Genomic DNA, 16,525 nt, shown 5'->3' with positions numbered 1-16,525 from the left:
ACGCCCCTCCTCCCACCAAGCCCCAGTGTCCCAGGTCACTCTTAGACTGCTGCTGTGCTAGCAGCGAGAATTTCAAGCCAGTGGATCTTAGTTTGCTGGGCTCAGTGGGGGTGGGACCCACCAAGCCAGACCACTTGGCTCCCTTGCTTCAGCCCCCTTTCCAGGGGAGTGAACCGTTCTGTCTCCCTGGCATTCCAGACACAACTGGGGTATGGAAAAAAACAAACAAAAAACAAAACAAACAAACAAACAAAAAAACCAAACCAAAACAAAAAAAACTCCTGCAGCTAGTTCGGTGTCTGCCCAAACAGCTGCTGAGTTTTGTGCTTGAAACCCAGGGCCCTGGTGGGGTAGGCACCGGAGGGAATTTCCTGGTCTGCAGGTTGCAAAGACCATGGGAAAAGCGCAGTATCTGAGCTGAAGTGCATGGTTTCTCAGGCTCAGTCCCTTATGACTTCCCTTGGGTAGGGGAGAAAATTCCCTGACCCCCTGTGCTTCCCAGGTGAGATGATATCCCTCACCCTGCTTTGGCTTGCCCTCCGTGGGCTGTACCCACAGTCCAACAAGTCCCAGTGAGATGAACTGGGTACCTCAGTTGGAAATGCAGAAATCACCTACCTTCCGCAACAATCTCACTGGGAGCTGCAGGCCGGAGCTGTTCCTATTCGGCCATCTTGCCAGCAATCCAGTTTACTTCATTCTTATGAGAGATCAGATAATGTTGTGATATAGGAAGTGAAGGGGAAGCGATCTTATTTACCTATAAACAAATTAATTTGACTCCTTAGGTCTCTGGTTCCCTTCCTAGCCCTTCTCTCCCAACACACATGCACACACACACACACACACACACACACCCTACGGAGTCATACCCCAGCATATACATATATATCTATATTGAGACTCAGGAGCATGAAGGGGAACAGGCAGTGAACTTGATATTTACCTAGATAACAAACTAAATGTCACTCAGTCTACCATTTTCACCTTCCTTCTTTTTTCTTTTCCTTTTTTTTTTTATAATAAGGATGTCTTTGCAATGTGCTGGCCTCATGCATGACCCAGAAATTAATAGAATGACAAGGACTTGTGCTCTGACAATGGAGAATGCATCTGATTACATTATGTTTCTTTTTAAAAATTACCTAGAGACATATTTTAAAGTCCATAAATATATAAATATACATTTTTCAGGTGTAGGGTGAAGACTAAGTTTCATTTGGTGTGTATTACTCTGAAATCTTGTTTCTAAAGTTAGGAAGTTCTAGGAATAGTAATTTTTCCCTTTAAAAATTACCCTGCTTACACGCAAACTGTTTCTCAGTCTGGTCTATCCATGCTGTAAGTAGATATTTTCTCCAGAGCTGTGAGTTTTTCTACTTTTGGAGGCCATTTCATTGAGAAGCTTAGAAAAGGCAAATATGAAACAATCTAGGGTATAAGTCAAACTAGGAAAGTATCCATGAAATTAAGGGTAAAATGCTGTACTTTGCTCCACAAATCACATCCCTATTTGATGCACATCCAAGAAAGAGTGCTGTTAGTCTTCAGAGGTACTTGTACTGTTTTTGTTTTCTAAAATTCTGTTGAACTTATCATTTTGCACATTCCTGAGTATGAAAGTGACTTACATTTTTAACAAATGAAAATATTGAACTATAAAAGTGGAATGAAAGAAACAGAAATTCTGGATTTTGCTCTTTTGGATTCCAAAGCAGGGCTAGGCCAGGCATGGTGGCTCATGCCTATAATCCCAACACTTTGGGAGGCTGAGGCGGGAGGATTGCTTGAGCCCAGGAGTTCGAGATGAGTTTGGACAACATAGGAATACCCTGTCTCTACAAAATAGATAAATAAATTAGCCAGGTGTAGTGGCACACACCTGTACTCCCAGCTACTCAGGAGGCTGAGGTGGGAGGATTACTTGAGTCCAGAGGTACAAGGGTGCAGTGAGCTTCTATAATACCGCTGCACTCCAGCCTGGGTGCTGGATGATAGAACAAGACCCTGTCAAAAAAAAAAAAAAAAAAAAAGAAGAAGAAAGAAGAAGAAGATGAAAGAAAAAGAAGGAGGAGGAGGAGGGGAAAAAAGAAAGAAAGAAAGAAAGAAGCCCTAATCTTCTGAATACTGGGTATATTTATGAAGTATTACTTCTCAATCTAAACTTTGTTCTGCAAACCCTGTTGCTGTATCATTTGAATATGTAATCATCTCAAATATACTTCCTCTTTATTTCAGGATGGCCATCCTTTGGTGAGTGTTCTTAATAGTTAGGCCTCTATAGAAAATGGCTCAAGATGTAGAGAGTAGTAAAGATCGAGCATTTTGAAAGGAGCCGTTTAGAAGAACCTAGTGGAGTACGCTGAAGCTGAATTACTAAAGAAATTTGCATGCATTTTTCATAGTCAAAGAGACATCTTTTCAAAATGGGTCTGTAAATTGTTCAGCTCAGAGTGACACAATTTCAATGACTTATTTTAAGAAAATTCCAAGTGTGAAACACTATTCTTTGATGTTCTTAAAGTCCACATGATTTTAGTGAAAATCCAAGGAAGGTCTTATTATGCTAGGCTGTGCCTCCTTGCTGTAAGTAGCAAATAATACTAATGATGATTATATTAATAATGAGGAAAGTAAAGAGGAGAAATAGATGAAAACTATCAATAATAATAACAAATATTTATTTCATGTTTTTTATGTGCTAGGCACGGAGCTCAACACTTTATTTGCTCCCTGTCATTCAATGCTAATAATACCAATATTCAGTGAAAAATACTGGAGCTTAAAGGTCAGATCACTTGTCCAGAGTCACAGGATAGAAGCCCAGGTAATCTGGTATAACAGCCAGGCTTTTTTTCTACTACAACATTCTTCATCCTGTATGACATTTTGAAATCTGGAATTAGAAGAGTGGAGTTCATGTGTCGCCTGAAATGCTCCTCATGGTAAGCACTGCACCTGTGGGAATGTCATTAGCTCACACCTAGAATCTGAATTTCCATCTGTAAAATAAAGCTAGACTCTGTAGTTTCCCCAGACCCTTCTAGTGCTGCTATTCTATGACCATGGAACATATCTTATGACCTATGCTCAAGGTGACTGTCTTGGTTTGCCCAAGATTGAGAGATTGAGAGAGTTATCAAGATGCGGACTTTTCAGTCTGGGAAAACCTGGATTGCTAGTCCCCTACTACAATATCTGATATATTATCTATATTTTGGACACAACCATTTATTGATTTCTTAAACTTCTTTGGGGTTCTTTTGTTTCTCAAAGTCTTAAAGAACTGGGACACGGAATAGTAAGACTTTGTGTTTCTTAGATCAACTGTTGAATATCCGGAACATAGGGGAGATTATTTTGAAGGGACCTGCATTTTCCTACCTGGACATGTTATGCTCAAGTTGTTGGGATGGTTTCCCCTTTCCTTTCCTTATACTTGAAAACAGTTGACTGGTTTGTTTTGTTAAATTTGCCATTGCACTGATAGTTGAGGAACGCTTAGTGACAAGAATATAGCATTTGTAATCCATTTGAAACTTTCTCCACTGATGAAAGAGAATGGTTGTGTAGTAATAATAAATTCATTTCTTTAAAAAACACTTTACATGTACTAACTGAATCCTGAAACAGCTGTAATTCCAGGTAGCTATTATTGTCCATACTTTAAAGGTAAGAAAACTGAGACTCAGGTAAATTGTAATTTATTGAAGTTAACAAATATAAACTGGCATATGAACTGTGGTGCCCCTAAATCAGAGTCCCTGTTTTTCCCATGCAAATGGTTACTTCTATGGTTCAAATAGCTAACATTTCTAGTTTATTGGAATATGAGTACTGCTTATGGTCCTAAAGATTGCAGGTGAACATACACTTAGATGTCTGGCATTTTGCTTTCAATTCCTGACTTTCTTCCCATACACAATAATCGGATCATTTCTTCAACAGATATGAAACAAGTGCTTTACTTACTGCTGTATTTTTCCCCAACTTTGAAAGTACCTGCTTTTTGGGACAAAGTTTTACTTCCAGTTCTTGTTAAACAAAGATGCGTCTTTATCGCTAAAATAAAAACACAATGACAGTTATAAAATTTCCATGTATCTGGATAGTCCAGGCAACAAGAAAGAACATTTCAATGACGGCACAGCATTTAACAGAGTGTACATATGAAACTACGATTTTAAATAATATGAACTACAATATGTGTCTATTTACATACAGTATATTAGAAAATTTATAACTTATTTTTAAGTATAAAAAGTATGCAGATCTTACTTTTTTCATAATTAATATGCATTGACATTCTTTTGCAGTCTCTAAACAAAACTACAAAATTATGGCACTATTACAAATATTTATTGCTTGTCTACTATGTGAATTTAATCTGCACAGAAACCTATGAAGTAAATAATTTATCCCATATACTAATGCAGAATGTAGAGTTCACCAAGGTTAAATTGTACGATTAAGAAACGTAGGAGATGGTATTGAGGACCATACTGAAACCTGGGTTAATCTGACACCATTAGGGTATGTTATGTTAGAATTATTCCAGAAATTTCTCTATTTTTGAATTGTTTTGGATGCTATATTGTATATTAGAGTAGATCTAATTAACTCAGGCAAGTTTACCACTTGTGGCCTTATTTAAATTATGCAACACATTGGTAATCTAGATTCTATAATAGACGTTTTTATGTGACTTTCACCATCCAAGCTACCCATATGCAACTAATTAGGAGTTTGAAAAATGTCTGAATTATTAACTCGATTTTCCTATTTTTATTTGTGTTTTAGGCATTCTGTAAATGTGGTCTATTTCCAACTTCTATCATTATTGAAAGCCATCTTTCTTCCAACCATAGAAAGTTAGATGAACTTTTCTGCAGAAGACATTGTTTATCTTAAATTATGTGATTTTAATATTTTCTTCTTTCTAAACACTTAATATGTTTATTCTCCTGCTCAATTGTTGTTTTCTTCTCGCTTAGTTGTTTTTTTCCAGTAATAGGAACTGAAAGTTACCCAAATATTAATGAGAGTTAGAGAAATTGCAAATTATGTATCAACTAATGATAACTATGTTTCTTTATATATATGGAGTTATTAACAGCTCCAAAACTTTCGAACACAAGAAAAGGTTTGAAAAGGTTTTAGAATGTAAATAGGTTCCAACCTAGTTAAATGTGAACTCATATTGACAGTTGATATTAAATATGCAATTTCCATTTTGCATATATCAGACTTAATCAGAAGCACAGTGATTAAGTTTGCATTATTTGTTGAATCAGACTTGTAAAAGCATGAGTAAGCATATGATTAAGCTATTTTAAAAAGAATTATTATCCTAATATTAAACATAAATATCAAAAATTATACTTTGACTTAGAGCATTTTTCCTAAAGATTCTTTCTACCATCCCTGTGAGGGAAGCAGGGACTTACTTCAGCTTATGAAATAGAAGAGTATGGAAGTTACGTTAGTTGCTTTTTGTAAATGTAAAAGTACTTTAATCAGTAAACTGAACAATTTGAAAAATAGAACACAATGCATCTTTCCCAAGAAGAGTATTTGTTGAATTTACATCTTAACTGGGTTATGAAATACTGACAAATTTCATGTTGAATTTACATTTCACAGTAGCTCTAACATGAAACCTGTAACATTTGTGTCAGATTATCTTTATGGTCCCCCGTAAAGGCCTGGTTCCTTTTTATTTTTATGTTTGGAACTTCTTTCTTATAAAACATTTTATAACAAAATAATAAAAATGTTATAATGAAATTCACATTTTAGAAGTGTACCATTGGATGACTTTTTGACAAATATTCATGTTATTTCGCTTGCTTTTGCCTCATAATCCTTAAACCTCTGTGTTAAACAACATTTCTTTTGACCTGGCATTCAATCCACAATTTTCTCACCATACTCTGGTTTCAACTTTTTCTGTAAAGAATCAATTAGTAAATATTTTAGGTTTCCGGGACATATGGTGTCTGATACAACTACTTAACTCTGCCATTATAGTGGGAAAATAGCCACAGAGAATATGAAAGTAAATGAGCATGACTGTTTTCCAATAAAGTATTATTTATGGACACTCAAATTTTAATTTTATATTTCTATGTCATGAAATAGTATTCTTTGGATTTTTCCAATGTTTTAAAAATGTAAAATTCATTTTTAGCTCCAAGGCTATACAAAAACTGATGGCAGCATAGATTTGATCAGCAGGCCTTGGTTTGTTGATCTCTGCTATAATCTAAAAGATAATAAAATCACAGAATTTCAGAAAAAGGTCTGGAGAGTATCTCATCTAATGTGTTTTTTTTTTTTTAGCCATAAATGTGACTGAAGCTCAAAAATAAAGGACCTAAGTGGTTTAAAAAATGTCATATGGCATGTCAGAGCATCTGTCCTGGTCAGCTGGTAGTGGTTGCCTGGAGGATTGTGTTGGGATAGGACTATGAAGGCCAATCTAAGTCTCATGGGAGGAAAGTCATGTTGTGATTGATTGAAGATGTCTGCTTAGTATGCTACAATGGAACCATACCAAGGGAGTATTTAATGTTTGCAAATTCACATTTTTGTGCTCTGCTAAGGAACAGATTGGTGGATAGGAAGGATCAGAGAAACAGAAATCAAGATTGTGTGAATGGCAGCTTGGAAATGAAAAAGAGAACAAATGAATGAGCAATTAAAATATTGCAGACTCTTCCGATTGCCATTTCATGCAATGAATACATGCCTCTAAGTGAGTGTGAGAACCTTGATAGAATTTCCTGTTCTCTCAGTCAGGAGCATATCTCCATACAGAGTATGATTCTAGGCTTTAAAGCTACTTTTCTTTTCTTTCTTTCTTTCTTTTTTTCCAATGCAACATGTCCCAGAAGCAAGCTACCTACATTAGTTTGCAGTGTTCAATTAGGGTGGGGGAAACACAGTATGTTTCAATAGGGGAGGCAAATTTGGCAATATTGAATATTTTGAAACATGTTTATTAGGTTTTCATATGCAGTTTTCCTCAAGGCAATTTTGACTTGATGCACTTTCATCTATATTATGTACTTACAAACCACCCCCTTGAAAGGTGTATCTCTACGGTACATCATAAATGTGATATCCTCTAACAAGCCCAAGGTAACATCAGGCATTAAATACTCAACGTTAACTTTAATTAGTACCCTCACCTGCAAGAGTGCAAGTGATTGAAGATTGCAGCAAATGCTTATCCCATTCCTTTAAGTCCCCAGAATGACTGTCTAGACCAATGTCCTTACTCATTCCTTATTCTTCTGAGGCTTTGCTAACTGGAGTACAGGAGCAGTCAGCAGGCCCAGAGGTATGTTTTACCTTTCTGATAACTTTATTGGATGATCAAACCACTGGTTTACCTTGGCCATTTGAATGTCTGTACTAAGTGCTCACTCTGCTAGCCACCCTACAGAAAGAAAGGGATCAGGCCAACAGGAGTTCAAACAATGACCCATAACTCTAGCATTATAAGCTCAGGCCCTAAACTAGGGTCATTCTCAGTCTAGGTCTAGTTGGCAGCTCATAACTATACTAGTCACAACTTATGCGTTCATGTGTTATACCTGCCTGTTTTTGCTTCTAAGGGGATTTTGTTATCAAACAGAGATGGAACATGTACACAGGCAGATAAGAATTCTAAATATAATCCCTTTCTTGCCTTCAGAAATTTCTGTAAAGCCTTTGAAGAACGCAAAAGTGGCTTATTTTGAGTAAAAACTGGAATATTAATCAGGAATTAGATACCTGGCTTGTATTTCAGATTCTGCCTTGGATTGCTGGTCATATTCAACATCTTCTTTATCTGCGGCATAAAGAGACTACTGTGTCTGTCTCTTTTGGCACAAAAGTGATGAAGATAAATGATATATTGTGCTTCAGTATAATTCCTTTGTTAATTATAATATTATATAAACATTGTGATAATAAACATTTTGCTCTACCATAATTATTATCTGTGGGTTTATGACAGATAAGCTTATTTTCCTCAATTAGTTTTAATTTAACAGCAGACACCCCTTTCTTCTTAAAGCCTATAACTATCTGCTAGGCACACCCTTTCAAATTATTGGTTGGGTAAGAAAGAAAATTCAGTGCCCTTGCTGTATATTAACTTGATAATATGGCACAAGTAATCTTTGTGTTATAAATAGTTCCCTTTTATACCAGATGCAACTAGAAAGTCAAAGAAAATAATGTTGTAGATGAAGAGAGGCATTATTTCTATTTTCTGGAGTGAGCACAGTGCTGCCAGTGTTCAACATTTTTTTCCCCTTTCATGACTTCCACTGACACTGACTCATTGTGCAGCCTTGGTGATTTTCCATAAGAGGCTTGCCAACAATTGAAGGACCATATTTTTCTGGGGGAAAAGAGAAATGATGGCTGTTTTTTACAACCTGAAAATTCAATAATTTCTAAATTTGTTTTTCAGAAAGTTAATGCTGTAGACCAAAGTAAATGTCTTTCTAAAATTTTAACTTTTTTGGGGGGGGATGGGGGACAAGGGGAGGGAGAGCATTAGGACAAATACCTAACGCATGCGGGGCTTCAAACCTAGATGACGAGTGAATAGGTACAGCAAACCACCATGGCACATGTATACCTGTGTAACGAACCTGCACATTCTGCACATATACCCCAGAACTTAAAGTAAAATATTTTCTATTATAAAAGTAAAATCTTAAGTACTTTTTTTGAAAAAATTATATTACTATAAGGTAGGATTTTTCAAATAAAGCATTATGGAAATATAATATCCCTGTAAAACTGCACTTATCATAAGTATATAATTATTTGATTTGATCTTTTACTTTATTTTCCATATATGTTATGCTATTTTTCTAATTTTTTCCAAAAAATATATATTGTAACAAAATTGTTTTGTAATTTGACACTGAAAAATTAAACAAAAAACTAACATATATCTTGAATTTTATTTTTAAATATATGCATTTAATTTGGGAAGAATATATAGAAAAATGTTTATAGCAGTGGAAGTCACTGCTGTTTTGTGAGACCAAGGTAATTTGCTTTTTTAAAAAGAAAATCTTTTTTTGTAATTTCTAAGTTCTCTTCAGCTAATACACATTACTTTTATAATCAAGAGGAAAGCCATAAAAATTACAGAGAACTCCAATCCCCCAAATTGCAATATTTGTCTCCTTTGGGTACAATTGAATTTTTACAAATCACACTCATTTCTCTCGGCATATTGAAATTACTTCTCTATGTTTTCATAATTATTACTAAATCCAGCCTAGGTTTTGCTAGAGCCAAATCCAGATTTGGGCACACATGGACATTTATTCATTTGACTTAGTTTTGTAGAAATATCTCTGTTTACATAGGTATGAACTGGGGCAGTGTTTCCGTATGTTCTAAAAGTTATGATTATCTCTCATAGCATGATATTACTCCACTCCTCCTCCTAAAAATGCTCCATGACTTATTGGTATGAACCAAATTAATGTGTTTCTGGAAATTAAGTCTTTATTTGCAACTATCTGCTGTGCTCAGTGGAGAATCATATGCTAATTCATTGCCAGACATCCTAGTATTTTTCAAAATGTGAACTTTTTATTAGCCTCAACAGATTCATCTGTGGATTGGTTAAAATGCAAATTCTTAGGTTTCAATCCAGCCTTCTGAGTCAGAATGAATGGAAAGTGGGTTGTGCTCTTCAAGTGATTTATTCTAATGCATACCTTTCAGTTCAGACAATCTCAACTTTCCTTTCAAGAGCTGAACCCCATTCTGCAATTAAAAATTTAGGTACAATTCTAACATATAAAATAGCTAAAAAGAAGTCGCTCTGGCTTAAGAGAGTTTTAAAAGCTTTACCTATTAACTCTTCTTTCCCTGACCTCTGCTATCCAAGGTAACCCCTTGTCTTAATCTGTTGTGTGCTGCTACAAGAGAATACCTGATACTGGGTAATTTGTGAAAAAACAGACATTTATTTTCTCACAGTTTTGGAGGCTGGAAGTCCAATATCAAGACAGTGGTAGGTTGGGGCCCAGTCTCTCTGCTTCCAAGATGATGCCTTGAATACTGAGTGTTCTGAAGGGGAGGGATGCTGTGTCCTCACATGACAGAAGAACAGAGAGGGAAAACCCACTTCTGCAGTTTTTCTTATAAAAGCATTTAACCATTCATGAGAGCAGAGCCTTCATCACCTAAACACATCCCGTTAGGCCCCACCTCCCAACATTGTTACATTGGGGATTAAATTTCCAACACGTGAATTTTGGAGGGAACACATTTAAACCATAGTACCCCTGAAACACCACAGTTTAGGAGCCACTGATAATTCAGCATCTTCAAGGATCCAGAGGTCCAGAGTCACTGACCTAAGCAATGGAGCCCATTAGAGTCTAACTTTCACAATGGCTGGAATTGCTTCTGTTTTGTTCATTGGCTCCCTCATGCATAGAACAGTGCCAGGCACACAGCAGATGCTCAGTATCTATTTGGCGAATGAATGAAAGAATACAATATCTAGTAATTGAACACGCATTTTTATCATTTTTCTGACCATGATATTTAAGTTTTAGGCTACTCATTTGTCAGATGAGGTTTGGATTAGATGGTCTCTAATATTCCTTCTTTCTAAACACAGAGCATTCTGTAATTGAAATTCTGTTGTGGTATCACAAAGCCAATGTTGAAATTCAGTGTCTACAACACCTGAGACTTGGCTGTGACCTTCAGTTTTCATCATATAGAAGTTAGTACTTTTGCAGTGCAGATTATGTTCTGTTAAAATATTGGTTTCAATTTTAGTAACAAAATGATATTCACTGATTTTTTTTTAAATTTAAACCATAGAGAAAGGTACAGAGGAAAGGAAAGTCCTTCCCTCTGAATCCTTCTCTCAGGAAATAGCCTTCTTTACTTATTTGGTTTGTTTCCTTTCTAGCATTTTAGTGTACACAGAGTGGTTACTCTTAGACATCTATCATATCAGAGATCTTTAGATTAACTATATCAACAGTCGTTTTGCTGATTGAAAAACATTCTCAGGAAAAAATAAGATAAATCCATTAATCTAAAGCAATTTCTATCCACGTTAAAGATAATTTGGAAAAAAAATAAAATGCCAATGAATCACTCTTTATTATAAAAGAAAAACATTGCTTTGGCCTTTACTTATGGAAATACACAATAAAAAAATGTAAAAGTCACTCAGAATCTCAATATTCTAAATAGACTACATTTTAAATGGTAACTTCCTCTATGTTTTGGCTTGAATGTGTCTCCAAAATTTATCTGTTAGAAACTTCACTGCCAAAGCCACACTGTTGGGAGGTGGGGTCTAATGGGAGGTGCTTAGGTCATAAGGGTTCTGCCCTCAAAAATAGACTAATGCCACTATAAAAAGGACCTGTGGTAGTGGGTTCACTCTCTTTTGCCCTTCCTCCTTGCGCCATGTAAGGAACAGCAAGAAGGCCTTCACTAGATGCTAGCACCTTGAAATTAAACTTCCCAGTCTCCAGAACTGTGAAGGAACTCATTTCTCTGCTTTTAAAATTAGTCAGTCTCAGCATAAAACGGACTAACACAGAAATTTGTACCAGGAGAGGGGTGTTACTATAACAAATATCTAAAAATGTGGAAGGAACTTTGATACTGGGTAATGGAGAGAGGCTAGAATAGTTTTGAAGTGAATGCTGAAAAAAGCCTTTATTGCCGTGAATGGAGCATGGAGCGTGATTCTGGTGAGGGCTCAGAAGAAAAGAAGAGCTGTAGGGAAAATCTGAATCTTCTTGGATATTATTTAAGACGTCATGACCAGAATGCTCATAGAAAAACAGACAATAAAGGTCATTCAGATGAGGTCTTAGATGGAATGAGGAATGTCTTATTGGAAACTGGAGGAAAGGCCATTCTTGTTACAAAGTGGTGAAGAAATTAGCTAGCCAGTCACAGTGGGGCATACCTGTAGTCCCAGCAATTTTGGAGGCCAAAATGGGTGGATAGCTTGAGGCCAGGAGTTTGAGACCAGCCTGGGCAACAAAGTGAGACCTCCTATCTACAAAAAATACAAAAATAAGCCAGGCATGGTTGTGCACACTTGAAGTTCCAGCTACTTGGAAGGCTGAGGGAGGAGAATCACTTGAGCCCAGGGGCTGGAGGTTGCAGTGAGCTGAGATTGTGCCACTGCACCCAGCCTGGGCAACAAAGCCAGACCCTGTCTCAAAAAAACAAAAAAGAAAAGATAAAAAAAAAAGAAATTGACTAAACTATGTTCCTGTTCTAGAACTTTGTGGAAGGCAGAACTTAACAGCATGAATTAGGATATTTGGTAGATGAAATCTCTAAGAAGCAAAGCATAGAGAGTGCTATGTGACTTCTCTTAACTGCTCATAGTAAAATGTGAAAAGAGAAAAATGATTTAAAGATGAGTTTATGATCAAAAGGGAAACAAAACATAGAGATTTGGAAAACTGAATCTGGCCATGTAAAAAATTGAAAATAAAAAAAAAATATTTGGAAAAGAAAACCAAGGATGTAGCTAAGCTACCATTTGATGAGAAGAATAGAAGGAAGGTGGGTGCTATTTATAAGACCCACCAATTCTCCAATGGGAGAATGACCCCAAAGGCATTTTAGAGATCTTTGAGGCTGCCCCTCCCATCACAGGCCCAGAGTGCCAGAGCCTTGAGGACAGAATGGTTTGGAGGAAGGGACTTAGGGGACTCACTGGACCACAAGGTTCACTGCCCAAGGCTGCTTTAAGTCCCTGCTCCCCACATTTCAGCACAATGCTCCTCAGTCACTCTAGCTGTGGCTCAGGGTCCAGGTATGGCTTGGGCAGTAAGCCTTGGTAATATCTAAGTGGTGCTAATTCTGCAGGCATGCAGAGCACAAGAGCTGGGGAGCCATGACTTTCTCCACCTAGATTTCAAACGATGCCCAGCTCTCTGATTTCTCTAACTCTCTTTCTTATTGTAAAATCGACATTTAAAAATAAAAGCAAAAACAAAATATATGTCACATTTTTAAATCCATTCATCCTGAGATGGACAGTTAAATTGATTTCATATTTTGGCTATCATGAATAGTGCTGCAATAAACATGGGGATGCGGATGTCTCTTCAACATACTGATCTTATTTCCTGTGGGTATATACCCAGTAGTGAAACTGCTAGATCATATGATAGCTCTATTTTTAATTTTTTGAGGAAACTCCTTACTGTTTTCAAGAACAGCTGTACTAATTTACATTCCCACCAACAGTGTATAATACTTCCCTTTTCTCCATATCCATGCTGACATTTGTTATTTTGTGTCTTATTGATGATAGTCACTCTCACTAGGGCGAGGTGATATCTTATTGTAGTTTTCATTTGCATTTCCTTGATGTTTAGTGGTGATGAGCATTTTATTTTTTGTATACTTATTTGTAATTTGTATGTCTTATTTTGAGAAATGTTTGCTCAGGTCTTTTGCCCATTTATTAAATTGGATGATGTATTTTGCTATTGAGTTGTGTTCCTTATAGATTCTGGATATTAACTACTAGGTTCCTGTTAGATGCATAATTTGAAAATGTTAATATTTTTTCCTATTCTGTAGATTGTCTCTTCTCTCTGTTGATTGTTTCCTTTGCTGTGCAGAAGCTTTTTAGTTTGATATAATTCCATTTGTCTGTTTTTGCTTTTGCTGCCTGTGCTTTTGGGATCTTATCCAAAAAATCCTTGCCCAGACTAAAGTCATATACACAATGGGATACTATTCAGCCATAAAAAGAATGAAATGTTGTCATTTACAACAATATGAATGAACCTAAAGGACATTATGTTAAGTGAAATAAGCCAGACCCAGACATAGAAAATAATATGCCTGATCTCATTCATATGTGGAATCTAAAGAATCTCCTAGAAGTAGAGAGTAGAATATTAGTTATCAGAGGCTGAGAAGGATAGTGGGGAGGGATAAGGAGAGACTGGTCAACAGGTACGAAGTTACCCATTGATTAGAGAAATAAGATCTGGTATTATATTGTACAGTAGGGTGACTATGGTTAACAATATTGTATATTTCAAAATAGGAGAAAAATTTCAAATTTTTTCACCACAAAAAATGATGACCATGTTAGTGATGAATATTCTAAATGCTCTGATTTGATTATTACACAATGTATATATGTATCAAAACATCACACTGTACCCCATAAATATGTATAATTATTATGTGTCAATTAAAAGCAAAACAAAAACCAAAATACTTAAAAAGCTAAAATCGCCTATAATCATAATACTGAGTATTAGTCACTATTAACATTCTGATACATAGGTACATGTACATGTGTACATGGATATGTTTCTATGTTGTATGTATATACATCCTCTACGTAACTGGCATGTAGAACATGTTGCATTTTATCCTTAGGCTATAGCTGACATTTATCATCTCCTTCCTTCACCACCCATTCTAGGTTTCCCTCATTCTCAGTCAGGTGGTTGAGTTACCCAAGCCTTCATAACCAGAGGGTCTGAGCACTTGTTGGACTGTGCTTACTGCAGCTTCTCATTTACAATTACCACTGCACCTGAGAGTACCAAGAGATTCCTTAGCCAGAGATTACGATTTCCAACTTCCAGCTCCTCAAGGTAAGCAGGATCAATAACTCCTGCAAATATAGTAACTTTACTGCTTCCTTGCCCACTGGTGTGAGAAGTCCTAAATAACCAGATGGTGGTCATAGCTTAAAGTTCAAAGTAACTTTTGCTGAATAGTGTTGTTAAAGTTCCAATAACAGGAACCTGAATTTCTAATCCAAAAAATTCTAAATTCATAGGGACAGAAAACAAATTATTCAAGTAGGTCTCTAGCAGTTTTGGTAAGAATACATAATCCTATTTTCATCCTTGGATCTCAACTCATGTATTCTAGTTGCTTGGGGACACAGCAGTGTATGGTGGCCTTTATTCAATGAACATGTGGCATTTTGGAAGACAGCTGTCAAACCATACAGGGTGTCATTCATACATGCTCCTTTGTTGCTCTGCTGCTCTTATTATTAAATATCAGGGCTGGTTTTCAGCATGGTTTCCCCATGGTTATAGGAGATTAAGACCATGAAATGGTTCCATGGAGCCCAAATGACTTTCACAGTGCATCTTGAGTTGATAGTTAATTAGCCTGAGACTGTTAATTTTTTTCCCAAAGCTTCTAAAGCCTTTGGTAAAAAGTAGTTAACTTCACAATTCTTATAACTACCATTGTCCCTGTATCATTTACCTACCCTACTACCATATGAGCCAATGCTTTGCCTTCCACTTCCATGTTATCCCAGTCCACCATTGCTGAGCATCTTGGTGATTGGGAAGCATCCACTGCCAGGGATTATCTTCATCTACTGACCACTGGCCAAGGGATCCTGATTGCTGTCTGACCAGTGAGTGATCCAGGTCTAGAATCCCACCCTGAGAATCTGATATTTACATCCATTTCTTGTACCAGCTGTTTAGGCTGTGTTCCTCTTAAGAAGACAGCATAATACAAGGGCCCTTTTGCAGGCAGCCTATTTTGAAAAGTGATCCCAGGGATTAGGAATGGGGAGTAGAAGACTGAGAAGACTGAAACAGAGAAAAGAGGAAAGGTAATAGGAGAGTGGATTATTGACCTTGTCACCCCGTGGAGCCCCATTCCTCTGTGGAGCCTGCAGAATAGTCTTCAGCTTGGTCCACCTGAGGACAGACAAGGGGGTCAACTGCCGCTACATGTTGCTTCAGGCTATTAGAATCCCTAGTAATTAAATTCTCCCCCTAGACCATTCCTGAACAGCATAGTCTAAATCTTCTATCATCAGCGTCTCGCACAATACTTTGAACACAGAAGGTACTTAATAATAAATATTTATTGAAAGAATGAATCCATTAATGTGCTCTGCTCTACAGTAGCTCTGAGCAGAGAATGGAGTTACTGAAATGCACAGTGTACATTGTCTTCCTCTTGGGTAAACTATAAATATTAACTTATGCCTTTTCCCCTTTTAACTAAAAAGTGTCAAATTTATTCTCTACATCTTGACCAGAGCTACACTGATGAAGTGGGCATTTCAGTGTCTTCCATACTTATTCTCTCTATGCATTTGGACAAGTTGTTTAATTTCTCTGTTTCAATGCCTATAAAATGCTGATAGTTCTAGCAGCTGTCCTGCATGACTATCATGAGAATTATAGATAACAAGCCATGGAAATTTGCAAATAGGTACATGTTCCCAAAACGACGCACTTTGTTCATAATACGTAAGAGTAACAAAAGCACTGTTTGGGCAGGTGAAATACTTGTGAGTATCTCACAGCTCCCACATCATTCTGAGTACATATTATCAGAGGCAATGCTGAAAATATTTAACAACTCTCTGACCTGGGCATTGATTAAACAGAGTAGTCAGTAATTATTAACCACCATTATAGCCATACTGGTGGGTGCAGGCTGAATATAAGCAAGCAACTCCTTCAGAACATTCCCAAAA

At 36.7% G+C, this 16,525-nt stretch overlaps 1 long non-coding RNA gene across 1 annotated transcript in view; it reads left to right on the top strand.

Moving 5' to 3' along the window:
* Positions 1-16,525, top strand: part of LOC115934702 (uncharacterized) — a 61,293-nt gene that overhangs the window by 21,716 nt on the left and 23,052 nt on the right. The window contains exon 2 of the long non-coding RNA XR_010133961.1: positions 14,480-14,654. This is a non-coding gene — a long non-coding RNA (uncharacterized lncRNA). The remainder of the gene's footprint in view (positions 1-14,479; positions 14,655-16,525) is intronic.

Source organism: Gorilla gorilla, chromosome 4, assembly GCF_029281585.2.
Source record: "Gorilla gorilla gorilla isolate KB3781 chromosome 4, NHGRI_mGorGor1-v2.1_pri, whole genome shotgun sequence".
In the NCBI taxonomy this organism is placed as follows: Eukaryota; Metazoa; Chordata; class Mammalia; order Primates; family Hominidae; genus Gorilla; species Gorilla gorilla.
The sequence above is the reverse complement of the archived record's forward strand: the minus strand, read 5'-3'. Positions and strand labels throughout refer to the sequence as shown.